This window comes from Mustela lutreola, chromosome 7 (genome assembly GCF_030435805.1).
Source record: "Mustela lutreola isolate mMusLut2 chromosome 7, mMusLut2.pri, whole genome shotgun sequence".
NCBI lineage: Eukaryota > Metazoa > Chordata > Mammalia > Carnivora > Mustelidae > Mustela > Mustela lutreola.
In genome coordinates this window covers 30,189,247-30,202,066 of record NC_081296.1, presented here as the reverse complement: position 1 = coordinate 30,202,066, position 12,820 = coordinate 30,189,247, and the positions used below count along the sequence as shown (strand labels likewise).

General features: G+C 67.1%; 8 non-coding genes across 8 annotated transcripts; all 8 read right to left on the bottom strand.

Moving 5' to 3' along the window:
- Nucleotides 1–247: 247 nt before the first annotated feature.
- Nucleotides 248–328, bottom strand: LOC131837517 (small nucleolar RNA SNORD115). The gene has a single exon (XR_009356117.1). It is a non-coding gene; the product is annotated as a small nucleolar RNA SNORD115 (small nucleolar RNA).
- A 1,597-nt stretch (nucleotides 329–1,925) lies between these two features.
- LOC131837661 (small nucleolar RNA SNORD115) lies at nucleotides 1,926–2,005 on the bottom strand. Its single transcript, XR_009356256.1, has one exon. It is a non-coding gene; the product is annotated as a small nucleolar RNA SNORD115 (small nucleolar RNA).
- A 1,592-nt stretch (nucleotides 2,006–3,597) lies between these two features.
- Nucleotides 3,598–3,678, bottom strand: LOC131837472 (small nucleolar RNA SNORD115). Its single transcript, XR_009356070.1, has one exon. It is a non-coding gene; the product is annotated as a small nucleolar RNA SNORD115 (small nucleolar RNA).
- Nucleotides 3,679–5,278: 1,600 nt separating this feature from the next.
- LOC131837595 (small nucleolar RNA SNORD115) lies at nucleotides 5,279–5,359 on the bottom strand. Its single transcript, XR_009356192.1, has one exon. It is a non-coding gene; the product is annotated as a small nucleolar RNA SNORD115 (small nucleolar RNA).
- A 1,592-nt stretch (nucleotides 5,360–6,951) lies between these two features.
- On the bottom strand, nucleotides 6,952–7,032 carry LOC131837516 (small nucleolar RNA SNORD115). Its single transcript, XR_009356116.1, has one exon. It is a non-coding gene; the product is annotated as a small nucleolar RNA SNORD115 (small nucleolar RNA).
- A 1,599-nt stretch (nucleotides 7,033–8,631) lies between these two features.
- On the bottom strand, nucleotides 8,632–8,712 carry LOC131837594 (small nucleolar RNA SNORD115). Its single transcript, XR_009356191.1, has one exon. It is a non-coding gene; the product is annotated as a small nucleolar RNA SNORD115 (small nucleolar RNA).
- A 1,592-nt stretch (nucleotides 8,713–10,304) lies between these two features.
- On the bottom strand, nucleotides 10,305–10,385 carry LOC131837471 (small nucleolar RNA SNORD115). The gene has a single exon (XR_009356069.1). It is a non-coding gene; the product is annotated as a small nucleolar RNA SNORD115 (small nucleolar RNA).
- A 1,600-nt stretch (nucleotides 10,386–11,985) lies between these two features.
- LOC131837593 (small nucleolar RNA SNORD115) lies at nucleotides 11,986–12,066 on the bottom strand. The gene has a single exon (XR_009356190.1). It is a non-coding gene; the product is annotated as a small nucleolar RNA SNORD115 (small nucleolar RNA).
- Between the last annotated feature and the right edge of the window lie 754 nt (nucleotides 12,067–12,820).

Sequence of the window (12,820 nt, the reverse complement as noted above, 5' to 3'; positions counted from 1 at the left end):
GGACACGAGGAGACGAGGATGGCGAAGCCCTGGCTCCCGGGGAGCTGTCCTGGGAAGGGGAATGGGGCGGTGGGCCAGCTTGAGTGCCAGAACACCCCCGTGGGCACGCGAAGAGGCGCCTGGGCTCCGGGCCCAACGCGAGGAGACGCTCGAGCGTTCGTTCTCCTCTAGCGCCCAGCTGCAGCAGCGCGCCCTAAAATGCCCCGAGGGTCTGGGGGCTGCTGATCCCCGCACGGTCCCCTGCACTGGGCCTCAGCGTAATCCTATTGAGCATGATTTTTAGGTCATCATCGCTCTTCGAGACCATATGAGTTCTCATCATTGACCCAAGCAAGCCGGGGGTGACGCGTGAGGTCCCTGCCCACCCGGAACCCCTCCTTACCGAGGGAGCGGTCAGGACGGCGCCATGCCCCCGCGATCCGAGACACGGGCCCTTTCGGCGGGGCTGGGAGAAGCCAGACTTGGTCGTCAAGGCGAGATCCTCCCTGGGGGACGGGGTTCTAAGGACAGAGGGAGAGGCCAGCTGTCAGAACGGCCTGCTCTGTGGCTCGTGCCCCATGCGGCCACGATCGGTCACTCCCGAAGCCCTGGCCGCGGCTGGCCAGGCGGGTGGAGGAACGAACGACCCAAGGCTCGGAGCCGCCGCAAGCAAGGAAAAGGGCCCTGGGGAGCCGCTGTACATCCCTGGGCCTCCAGAAACTGTGGAGATCAGGGCCCCTGTGGGAACCACCCCTTGCTAAGAAAAGCCCTACAACGTGGGCGGGAACACTAGGTTATCGAGTGCCCCCCCCCCCGATGCCTCCCGGGCCCCGAGCCAACGGGGGCGGCCCCAGAACTTATGGCCAGGCAGACGCCAACCCCAGATTGGCCCGGCTGCCGTCCGTGCATCCGGGCGCTGGCACTAGCAGCCAACGTTGGCCCCCATGCCCCGACGGTCCACGTCTGGAGAGGGAGTCGCGGGTCACGGTCTCCCGCCAGCGGGAGGCAGGGGACCAATGCCCGCCCTGCAACAGGGTCCAGAGTCTCCCCGCGTGGCGGCCCCTCTTCTGGGGGCCTGACCCGACAGGCTCTCGCCCAATGCCCGCTGTGGCCTGGGGTCGCCCATTCTTGCCCACGTCCAGCCAAACCATGCTCCATCGGCAGCCCAAGCAAACATCGAGGGCTGTACTTCAGCAGCCTCCCAGGCTCCCAAAGTCCTTGGGAGTGTGGTGCCTAGGGCAGGAGCTCTGCCCGCTCCAGCCCCAAGAAACATGCGCTGGGGTTGGCTCGAGCAACCGCCACTCGCTGAGGGGGACAGAAGTCCCTGATGCCAAGGGTCTCCCGAACCCGTCTCCTCACGGGCGCACAGGACACAAAGGGAGGTCCAAGGAGGCCTCAGGGCCACGCGGATCTATGGCGGCATCCCCCCGGGATCCAGTCCCGGCCAGTTCCCGCGGCCCAACGTTCGCGTTCCCTGCACCTGGGATGGCTCAAGGGAGCCTGATCACGCGCCAGCCAACGCTGTGTGGACAACGGGGGCCTCCACCCGTAGCTCAGTGGTGGAGCCAGAGCCCCGTGCCGAGACTCTGGCTTCGCGGACGACGCCCATGGCGTCTGCCATCTCCCGCCAGGCCCAGAGTCTCCCACTCACCTGTCGTGGCCAACGCCGCGCCTACCACCTGGCGCCCAAGGCCCGCTGCAAGACACAAGGAGACAAGGGTTCCTAAGGCATGGCTCCCAGGCTGCTGTCCAGGGGAGGGGAGGGGATTCAGTCTCTAGGCCGGGTGGGCTGCCTCCACACCTCGAGGGGCCCCTGACGTGCACGGGCTTTCCAGGGCAGGAGCAGGGATCCCCGGGGGATCCTTGGCCTCAAGCTCCCAACGGCAGCGCCCCTCCAGGGCCCCGAGGCTCCGGGGGATGCTGATCCCGGCACAGACGCCTGCATTGGGCCTAGCGTAATCCTATTGAGCATGATTTTTAGGACATCACCGCTCTTCGAGACCATTTGAGTTGTCATCATTGACCCAAGCAGGTTGGCGGCGATGCGTGCGGTCGCGTCGCCCCCAGAACCTGCTTACCGGGGCTGCGTGGCGGACTGCGCCATGGGCCGGGGTCCTGAGACATTGGACCTGTGGGCAGGGCCGGGCCAGGCAAGACGAGCTGGTGCGGGCGTTCTCCCCGCTTGTGGATGCGGTTCTGAGGAGAGACGGAGAGACCAGCTGTCCAAAAGCCCTGGTCCGGGGCACCGGCCTGACGGCCGAGGGCTACCTTTCCCAACGTCCTGGCCGGTGGGGGCCGGGCATACGGCCGACCCACGCATGGCTGATGTGCGAGACGACGGAGCAGGGCCCAGGGCCCCAGCTGCCCTTACCAGGGCATCCCCAAACAAGGGAGATCTAGGCCCCTGGGTCAGCACCACCGTCGGCAGAACGGTCCGTGAACATGGCACGGAGCACAGGGTTTTGACGTGTCCCCGCTGTCTCCCTTGCACGGGAGCCGAGGGGGGCGGTCAGGGACTGTTGGCCAGGACGCCGCCCACCCACCCATGGTCCCACCTGGGAGCCAAGGATGGGAGCCCCTACCCTGGATGCCCAAGGTGGCTCGGGCCCACGGCTGCCCCAGGGCCGAGCTCTGAATGCCAGGTCGCTGTCCACCACTACGGCCAGGCACACCACCCACCGGCTGCCCTGGGCGAGGTACCCGACTCTCGCCGTGCAGCGCCGCTTCGTCAGGACCCGGTCCCCGGTGCTTGAGAGCCTCCGGAGAGAGGCTCCGACCCAATGGCTGCAAGGGCCTGGTCCTCGCAGATTCCGCCCCGTAGCCCCGTGGAACCCGGCTGTCTCGCGAGCACAAGGAATCCTCTTGCGCTCTTCGCAAGCAGCCTGGTGGGGTCTCCAACGCCTTGGGCGTCTGCGCTGTGGGGCGGGAGCTCAGGCCTCGTCAGCCCGCGGAAACAAGCCAAGTCCCGGGCCTCGAGCAACACCCCGTGGCAGAAGATCACAGAAGCTTCTGAGACCACAAGTCTCACGTCCACTACGTTCGTAGGCCCACGAGACACGCCCAGATGGATCAGGGGGCCTCAGGGTCCCCTGATCCTATGGCGGCCACTCTGCGCTTTCCGGGTCTTGCCAGCCACCCGGCCCCACGCTCGCGTTCCCTGCCCCTGGGATGGCTCAAGGGCACCCGCTCCCGGGGTGGCCCACGACGTCTGGACCACGAGGACCGCCACCCCAAGCCCACGGCCTGCTGCAGAGTCACTGCTGGGCTACCCGCTTCCCAAGGCGTCTCGGGCCTCCCTCCGAGCCCAAGGCTTCCGCTCACCTCTGCTGCATGTCGACACACCGAGGACCTAGCCGGCCAGGCCCGCCGAAGGACACGAGGAGACGAGGATGGCGAAGCCCTGGCTCCCGGGGAGCTGTCCTGGGAAGGGGAATGGGGCGGTGGGCCAGCTTGAGTGCCAGAACACCCCCGTGGGCACGCGCAGAGGCGCCTGGGCTCCGGGCCCAACGCGCGGAGACGCTCGAGCGTTCGTTCTCCTCTAGCGCCCAGCTGCAGCAGCGCGCCCTCAAATGCCCCGAGGGTCTGGGGGCTGCTGATCCCCGCACGGTCTCCTGCCCTGGGCCTCAGCGTAATCCTATTGAGCATGATTTTTAGGTCATCATCCCTCTTCGAGACCATATGAGTTCTCATCATTGACCCAAGCAAGCCGGGGGCGACGCGTGAGGTCCCTGCCCACCCGGAACCCCTCCTTACCGAGGGAGCGGTCGGGACGGCGCCATGCCCCGGCGATCCGAGACACGGGCCCTTTGGGCGGGGCTGGGAAAAGCCAGACTTGGTCGTCAAGGCGAGATCCTCCCTGGGGGACGGGGTTCTAAGGACAGAGGGAGAGGCCAGCTGTCAGAACGGCCTGCTCTGTGGCTCGTACCCCATGCGGCCACGATCGGTCACGCCCGAAGCCCTGGCGGCTGCTGGCCAGGCGGGTGGAGGAACGAACGACCCAAGGCTCGGAGCTGCCGCAAGCAAGGAAAAGGGCCCTGGGGAGCCGCTGTACATCCCTGGGCCTACAGAATCTGTGGAGATCAGGGCCCCTGTGGGAACCACCCCTTGCTAAGAAAGGCCCCACAACGTGGGCGGGAATACTAGGTTATCGAGTTACCCCCCCACCCGATGCCTACCGGGGCCCTGAGCCAACGGGGGCGGCCTCAGAACTTATGGCCAGGCAGACGCCAACCCCAGATTGGCCCGGCTGCCGTCCGTGCATCCGGGCGCTGGCACTCGCAGCCAACGTTGGCCCCCATGCCCCGACGGGCCACGTCTGGAGAGGGAGTCGCGGGTCACGGTCTCCCGCCAGCGGGAGGCAGGGGACCAATGCCCGCCCTGCAACAGTGTCCAGAGTGTCCCCGCGTGGCGGCCCCTCCTCTGGGGGCCTGGCCCGATAGGCTCTCGCCCAATGCCCGCTGTGGCCTGGGGCTCGCCCATTCTTGCCCACGTCCAGCCAAACCATGCTCCATCGGCAGCCCAAGCAAACATCGAGGGCTGTACTTCAGCAGCCTCCCAGGCTCCCAAAGTCCTTGGGAGTCTGGTGCCTAGGGCAGGAGCTCTGCCCGCTCCAGCCCCAAGAAACATGCGCTGGGGTTGGCTCGAGCAACCGCCACTCGCTGAGGGGGACAGAAGTCCCTGACGCCAAGGGTCTCCCGAACCCGTCTCCTCACGGGCGCACAGGACACAAAGGGAGGTCCAAGGAGGCCTCAGGGCCACGCGGATCTATGGCGGCATCCCCCCGGGATCCAGTCCCGGCCAGTTCCCGCGGCCCAACGTTCGCGTTCCCTGCACCTGGGATGGCTCAAGGGAGCCTGATCACGCACCAGCCACCGCTGTGTGGACAACGGGGGCCTCCACCCGTAGCTCAGTGGTGGAGCCAGAGCCCCGTGCCGTGACTCTGGCTTCGCGGACGACGCCCATGGCGTCTGCCATCTCCCGCCAGGCCCAGAGTCTCCCACTCACCTGTCGTGGCCCACGCCGCGCCTACCACCTGGCGCCCAAGGCCCGCTGCAAGACACAAGGAGACAAGGGTTCCTAAGGCATGGCTCCCAGGGAGCTGTCCAGGGGAGGGGAGGGGATTCAGTCTCTAGGCCGGGTGGGCTGCCTCCACACCTCGAGGGGCCCCTGACGTGCACGGGCTTTCCAGGGCAGGAGCAGGGATCCCCGGGGGATCCTTGGCCTCAAGCTCCCAACGGCAGCGTTCCTCCAGGGCCCCGAGGCTCCGGGGGATGCTGATCCCGGCACAGACGCCTGCATTGGGCCTCAGCGTAATCCTATTGAGCATGATTTTTAGGTCATCACCGCTCTTCGAGACCATTTGAGTTGTCATCATTGACCCAAGCAGGTTGGCGGCAATGCGTGCGGTCGCGTCGCCCCCAGAACATGCTTACCGGGGCTGCGTGGCGGACTGCGCCATGAGCCGGGGTCCTGAGACATTGGACCTGTGGGCAGGGCCGGGCCAGGCAAGACGAGCTGGTGCGGGCGATCTCCCCGCTTGTGGATGCGGTTCTGAGGAGAGACGGAGAGACCAGCTGTCCAAAAGCCCTGGTCCGGGGCACCGGCCGGACGGCCGAGGGCTACCTTTCCCAACGTCCTGGCCGGAGGGGGCCGGACATACGGCCGACCCACGCATGTCTGATGTGCGAGACGACGGAGCAGGGCCCAGGGCCCCAGCTGCCCTTACCAGGGCATCCCCAAACAAGGGAGATCTAGGCCCCTGGGTCAGCACCACCGTCGGCAGAACGGTCCGTGAACATGGCACGGAGCACAGGGTTTTGACGTGTCCCCGCTGTCTCCCTTGCACGAGAGCCGAGGGTGGCGGTCAGGGACTTGTGGCCAGGACGCCGCCCACCCACCCATGGTCCCACCTGGGAGCCAAGGATCGGAGTCCCTACCCTGGAAGCCCAAGGTGGCTCGGGCCCACGGCTGCCCCAGGGCCGAGCTCTGAATGCCAGGTCGCTGTCCACCACTACAGCCAGGCACACCACCCACCGGCTGCCCTGGGCGAGGTACCCGACTCTCGCCGTGCAGCGCCGCTTCGTCAGGACCCGGTCCCCGGTGCTTGAGAGCCTCCGGAGAGAGGCTCCGACCCAATGGCTGCAAGGGCCTGGCCCTCGCAGATTCCGCCCCGTAGCCCCGTGGAACCCGGCTGTCTCGCGAGCACAAGGTATCCTCTTGCGCTATTCGCAAGCAGCCTGGTGTGGTCTCCAACGCCTTGGGCGTCTGCGCTGTGGGGCAGGAGCTCAGGCCTCGTCAGCCCGCGGAAAAAAGCCAAGTCCCGGGCCTCGAGCAACACCCCGTGGCAGAAGATCACAGAAGCTTCTGAGAACACAAGTCTCACGTCCAGTACGTTCGTAGGCCCACGAGACACGCCCAGATGGATCAGGGGGCCTCAGGATCCCCTGATCCTATGGCGGCCACTCTGCGCTTTCCGGGTCTTGCCAGCCACCCGGCCCCACGCTCGCGTTCCCTGCCCCTGGGATGGCTCAAGGGCACCCGCTCCCGGGGTGGCCCACGACGTCTGGACCACGAGGACCGCCACCCCAAGCCCACGGCCTGCTGCAGAGTCACTGCTGGGCTACCCGCTTCCCAAGGCGTCTCGGGCCTCCCTCCGAGCCCAAGGCTTCCGCTCACCTCTGCTGCATGTCGACACACCGAGGACCTAGCCGGCCAGGCCCGCCGAAGGACACGAGGAGACGAGGATGGCGAAGCCCTGGCTCCCGGGGAGCTGTCCTGGGAAGGGGATTGGGGCGGTGGGCCAGCTTGAGTGCCAGAACACCCCCGTGGGCACGCGCAGAGGCGCCTGGGCTCCGGGCCCAACGCGCGCAGACGCTCGAGCGTTCGTTCTCCTCTAGCGCCCAGCTGCAGCAGCGCGCCCTCAAATGCCCCGAGGGTCTGGGGGCTGCTGATCCCCGCACGGTCCCCTGCACTGGGCCTCAGCGTAATCCTATTGAGCATGATTTTTAGGTCATCATCGCTCTTCGAGACCATATGAGTTCTCATCATTGACCCAAGCAAGCCGGGGGCGACGCGTGAGGTCCCTGCCCACCCGGAACCCCTCCTTACCGAGGGAGCGGTCGGGACGGCGCCATGCCCCGGCGATCCGAGACACGGGCCCTTTGGGCGGGGCTGGGAGAAGCCAGAGTTGGTCGTCAAGGCGAGATCCTCCCTGGGGGACGGGGTTCTAAGGACAGAGGGAGAGGCCAGCTGTCAGAACGGCCTGCTCCGTGGCTCGTGCCCCATGCGGCCACGATTGGTCACGCCCGAAGCCCTGGCCGCTGCTGGCCAGGCGGGTGGAGGAACGAACGACCCAAGGCTCGGAGCCGCCGCAGGCAAGGAAAAGGGCCCTGGGGAGCCGCTGTACATCCCTGGGCCTCCAGAAACTGTGGAGATCAGGGCCCCTGTGGGAACCACCCCTTGCTAAGAAAGGCCCCACAACGTGAGCGGGAACACTAGGTTATCGAGTTACCCCCCCCCCCGATGCCTCCCGGGCCCCGAGCCAACGGGGGCGGCCCCAGAACTTATGGCCAGGCAGACGCCAACCCCAGATTGGCCCGGCTGCCGTCCGTGCATCCGGGCGCTGGCACTCGCAGCCAACGTTGGCCCCCATGCCCCGACGGTCCACGTCTGGAGAGGGAGTCGCGGGTCACGGTCTCCCGCCAGCGGGAGGCAGGGGACCAATGCCCGCCCTGCAACAGGGTCCAGAGTGTCCCCGCGTGGCGGCCCCTCCTCTGGGGGCCTGGCCCGACAGGCTCTCGCCCAATGCCCGCTGTGGCCTGGGGCTCGCCCATTCTTGCCCACGTCCAGCCAAACCATGCTCCATCGGCAGCCCAAGCAAACATCGAGGGCTGTACTTCAGCAGCCTCCCAGGCTCCCAAAGTCCTTGGGAGTCTGGTGCCTAGGGCAGGAGCTCTGCCCGCTCCAGCCCCAAGAAACATGCGCTGGGGTTGGCTCGAGCAACCGCCACTCGCTGAGGGGGACAGAAGTCCCTGACGCCAAGGGTCTCCCGAACCCGTCTCCTCACGGGCGCACAGGACACAAAGGGAGGTCCAAGGAGGCCTCAGGGCCACGCGGATCTATGGCGGCATCCCCCCGGGATCCAGTCCCGGCCAGTTCCCGCGGCCCAACGTTCGCGTTCCCTGCACCTGGGATGGCTCAAGGGAGCCTGATCACGCGCCAGCCAACGCTGTGTGGACAACGGGGGCCTCCACCCGTAGCTCAGTGGTGGAGCCAGAGCCCCGTGCCGTGACTCTGGCTTCGCGGACGATGCCCATGGCGTCTGCCATCTCCCGCCAGGCCCAGAGTCTCCCACTCACCTGTCGTGGCCAACGCCGCGCCTACCACCTGGTGCCCAAGGCCCGCTGCAAGACACAAGGAGACAAGGGTTCCTAAGGCATGGCTCCCAGGGAGCTGTCCAGGGGAGGGGAGGGGATTCAGTCTCTAGGCCGGGTGGGCTGCCTCCACACCTCGAGGGGCCCCTGACGCGCACGGGCTTTCCAGGGCCGGAGCAGGGATCCCCGGGGGATCCTTGGCCTCAAGCTCCCAACGGCAGCGCCCCTCCAGGGCCCCGAGGCTCCGGGGGATGCTGATCCCGGCACAGACGCCTGCATTGGGCCTCAGCGTAATCCTATTGAGCATGATTTTTAGGTCATCACCGCTCTTCGAGACCATTTGAGTTGTCATCATTGACCCAAGCAGGTTGGCGGCGATGCGTGCGGTCGCGTCGCCCCCAGAACCTGCTTACCGGGGCTGCGTGGCGGACTGCGCCATGAGCCGGGGTCCTGAGACATTGGACCTGTGGGCAGGGCCGGGCCAGGCAAGACGAGCTGGTGCGGGCGATCTCCCCGCTTGTGGATGCGGTTCTGAGGAGAGACGGAGAGACCAGCTGTCCAAAAGCCCTGGTCCGGGGCACCGGCCGGACGGCCGAGGGCTACCTTTCCCAACGACCTGGCCGGTGGGGGCCGGGCATACGTCCGACCCACGCATGGCTGATGTGCGAGACGACGGAGCAGGGCCCAGGGCCCCAGCTGCCCTTACCAGGGCATCCCCAAACAAGGGAGATCTAGGCCCCTGGGTCAGCACCACCGTCGGCAGAACGGTCCGTGAACATGGCACGGAGCACAGGGTTTTGACGTGTCCCCGCTGTCTCCCTTGCACGGGAGCCGAGGGGGGCGGTCAGGGACTGTTGGCCAGGACGCCGCCCACCCACCCATGGTCCCACCTGGGAGCCAAGGATGGGAGCCCCTACCCTGGAAGCCCAAGGTGGCTCGGGCCCACGGCTGCCCCAGGGCCGAGCTCTGAATGCCAGGTCGCTGTCCACCACTACGGCCAGGCACACCACCCACCGGCTGCCCTGGGCGAGGTACCCGACTCTCGCCGTGCAGCGCCGCTTCGTCAGGACCCGGTCCCCGGTGCTTGAGAGCCTCCGGAGAGAGGCTCCGACCCAATGGCTGCAAGGGCCTGGTCCTCGCAGATTCCGCCCCGTAGCCCCGTGGAACCCGGCTGTCTCGCGAGCACAAGGAATCCTCTTGCGCTCTTCGCAAGCAGCCTGGTGGGGTCTCCAACGCCTTGGGCGTCTGCGCTGTGGGGCGGGAGCTCAGGCCTCGTCAGCCCGCGGAAACAAGCCTAGTCCCGGGCCTCGAGCAACACCCCGTGGCAGAAGATCACAGAAGCTTCTGAGACCACAAGTCTCACGTCCACTACGTTCGTAGGCCCACGAGACACGCCCAGATGGATCAGGGGGCCTCAGGGTCCCCTGATCCTATGGCGGCCACTCTGCGCTTTCCGGGTCTTGCCAGCCACCCGGCCCCACGCTCGCGTTCCCTGCCCCTGGGATGGCTCAAGGGCACCCGCTCCCGGGGTGGCCCACGACGTCTGGACCACGAGGACCGCCACCCCAAGCCCACGGCCTGCTGCAGAGTCACTGCTGGGCTACCCGCTTCCCAAGGCGTCTCGGGCCTCCCTCCGAGCCCAAGGCTTCCGCTCACCTCTGCTGCATGTCGACACACCGAGGACCTAGCCGGCCAGGCCCGCCGAAGGACACGAGGAGACGAGGATGGCGAAGCCCTGGCTCCCGGGGAGCTGTCCTGGGAAGGGGAATGGGGCGGTGGGCCAGCTTGAGTGCCAGAACACCCCCGTGGGCACGCGCAGAGGCGCCTGGGCTCCGGGCCCAACGCGCGGAGACGCTCGAGCGTTCGTTCTCCTCTAGCGCCCAGCTGCAGCAGCGCGCCCTCAAATGCCCCGAGGGTCTGGGGGCTGCTGATCCCCGCACGGTCTCCTGCCCTGGGCCTCAGCGTAATCCTATTGAGCATGATTTTTAGGTCATCATCCCTCTTCGAGACCATATGAGTTCTCATCATTGACCCAAGCAAGCCGGGGGCGACGCGTGAGGTCCCTGCCCACCCGGAACCCCTCCTTACCGAGGGAGCGGTCGGGACGGCGCCATGCCCCGGCGATCCGAGACACGGGCCCTTTGGGCGGGGCTGGGAAAAGCCAGACTTGGTCGTCAAGGCGAGATCCTCCCTGGGGGACGGGGTTCTAAGGACAGAGGGAGAGGCCAGCTGTCAGAACGGCCTGCTCTGTGGCTCGTACCCCATGCGGCCACGATCGGTCACGCCCGAAGCCCTGGCGGCTGCTGGCCAGGCGGGTGGAGGAACGAACGACCCAAGGCTCGGAGCTGCCGCAAGCAAGGAAAAGGGCCCTGGGGAGCCGCTGTACATCCCTGGGCCTACAGAATCTGTGGAGATCAGGGCCCCTGTGGGAACCACCCCTTGCTAAGAAAGGCCCCACAACGTGGGCGGGAATACTAGGTTATCGAGTTACCCCCCCACCCGATGCCTACCGGGGCCCTGAGCCAACGGGGGCGGCCTCAGAACTTATGGCCAGGCAGACGCCAACCCCAGATTGGCCCGGCTGCCGTCCGTGCATCCGGGCGCTGGCACTCGCAGCCAACGTTGGCCCCCATGCCCCGACGGGCCACGTCTGGAGAGGGAGTCGCGGGTCACGGTCTCCCGCCAGCGGGAGGCAGGGGACCAATGCCCGCCCTGCAACAGTGTCCAGAGTGTCCCCGCGTGGCGGCCCCTCCTCTGGGGGCCTGGCCCGATAGGCTCTCGCCCAATGCCCGCTGTGGCCTGGGGCTCGCCCATTCTTGCCCACGTCCAGCCAAACCATGCTCCATCGGCAGCCCAAGCAAACATCGAGGGCTGTACTTCAGCAGCCTCCCAGGCTCCCAAAGTCCTTGGGAGTCTGGTGCCTAGGGCAGGAGCTCTGCCCGCTCCAGCCCCAAGAAACATGCGCTGGGGTTGGCTCGAGCAACCGCCACTCGCTGAGGGGGACAGAAGTCCCTGACGCCAAGGGTCTCCCGAACCCGTCTCCTCACGGGCGCACAGGACACAAAGGGAGGTCCAAGGAGGCCTCAGGGCCACGCGGATCTATGGCGGCATCCCCCCGGGATCCAGTCCCGGCCAGTTCCCGCGGCCCAACGTTCGCGTTCCCTGCACCTGGGATGGCTCAAGGGAGCCTGATCACGCACCAGCCACCGCTGTGTGGACAACGGGGGCCTCCACCCGTAGCTCAGTGGTGGAGCCAGAGCCCCGTGCCGTGACTCTGGCTTCGCGGACGACGCCCATGGCGTCTGCCATCTCCCGCCAGGCCCAGAGTCTCCCACTCACCTGTCGTGGCCCACGCCGCGCCTACCACCTGGCGCCCAAGGCCCGCTGCAAGACACAAGGAGACAAGGGTTCCTAAGGCATGGCTCCCAGGGAGCTGTCCAGGGGAGGGGAGGGGATTCAGTCTCTAGGCCGGGTGGGCTGCCTCCACACCTCGAGGGGCCCCTGACGTGCACGGGCTTTCCAGGGCAGGAGCAGGGATCCCCGGGGGATCCTTGGCCTCAAGCTCCCAACGGCAGCGTTCCTCCAGGGCCCCGAGGCTCCGGGGGATGCTGATCCCGGCACAGACGCCTGCATTGGGCCTCAGCGTAATCCTATTGAGCATGATTTTTAGGTCATCACCGCTCTTCGAGACCATTTGAGTTGTCATCATTGACCCAAGCAGGTTGGCGGCAATGCGTGCGGTCGCGTCGCCCCCAGAACATGCTTACCGGGGCTGCGTGGCGGACTGCGCCATGAGCCGGGGTCCTGAGACATTGGACCTGTGGGCAGGGCCGGGCCAGGCAAGACGAGCTGGTGCGGGCGATCTCCCCGCTTGTGGATGCGGTTCTGAGGAGAGACGGAGAGACCAGCTGTCCAAAAGCCCTGGTCCGGGGCACCGGCCGGACGGCCGAGGGCTACCTTTCCCAACGTCCTGGCCGGAGGGGGCCGGACATACGGCCGACCCACGCATGTCTGATGTGCGAGACGACGGAGCAGGGCCCAGGGCCCCAGCTGCCCTTACCAGGGCATCCCCAAACAAGGGAGATCTAGGCCCCTGGGTCAGCACCACCGTCGGCAGAACGGTCCGTGAACATGGCACGGAGCACAGGGTTTTGACGTGTCCCCGCTGTCTCCCTTGCACGAGAGCCGAGGGTGGCGGTCAGGGACTTGTGGCCAGGACGCCGCCCACCCACCCATGGTCCCACCTGGGAGCCAAGGATCGGAGTCCCTACCCTGGAAGCCCAAGGTGGCTCGGGCCCACGGCTGCCCCAGGGCCGAGCTCTGAATGCCAGGTCGCTGTCCACCACTACAGCCAGGCACACCACCCACCGGCTGCCCTGGGCGAGGTACCCGACTCTCGCCGTGCAGCGCCGCTTCGTCAGGACCCGGTCCCCGGTGCTTGAGAGCCTCCGGAGAGAGGCTCCGACCCA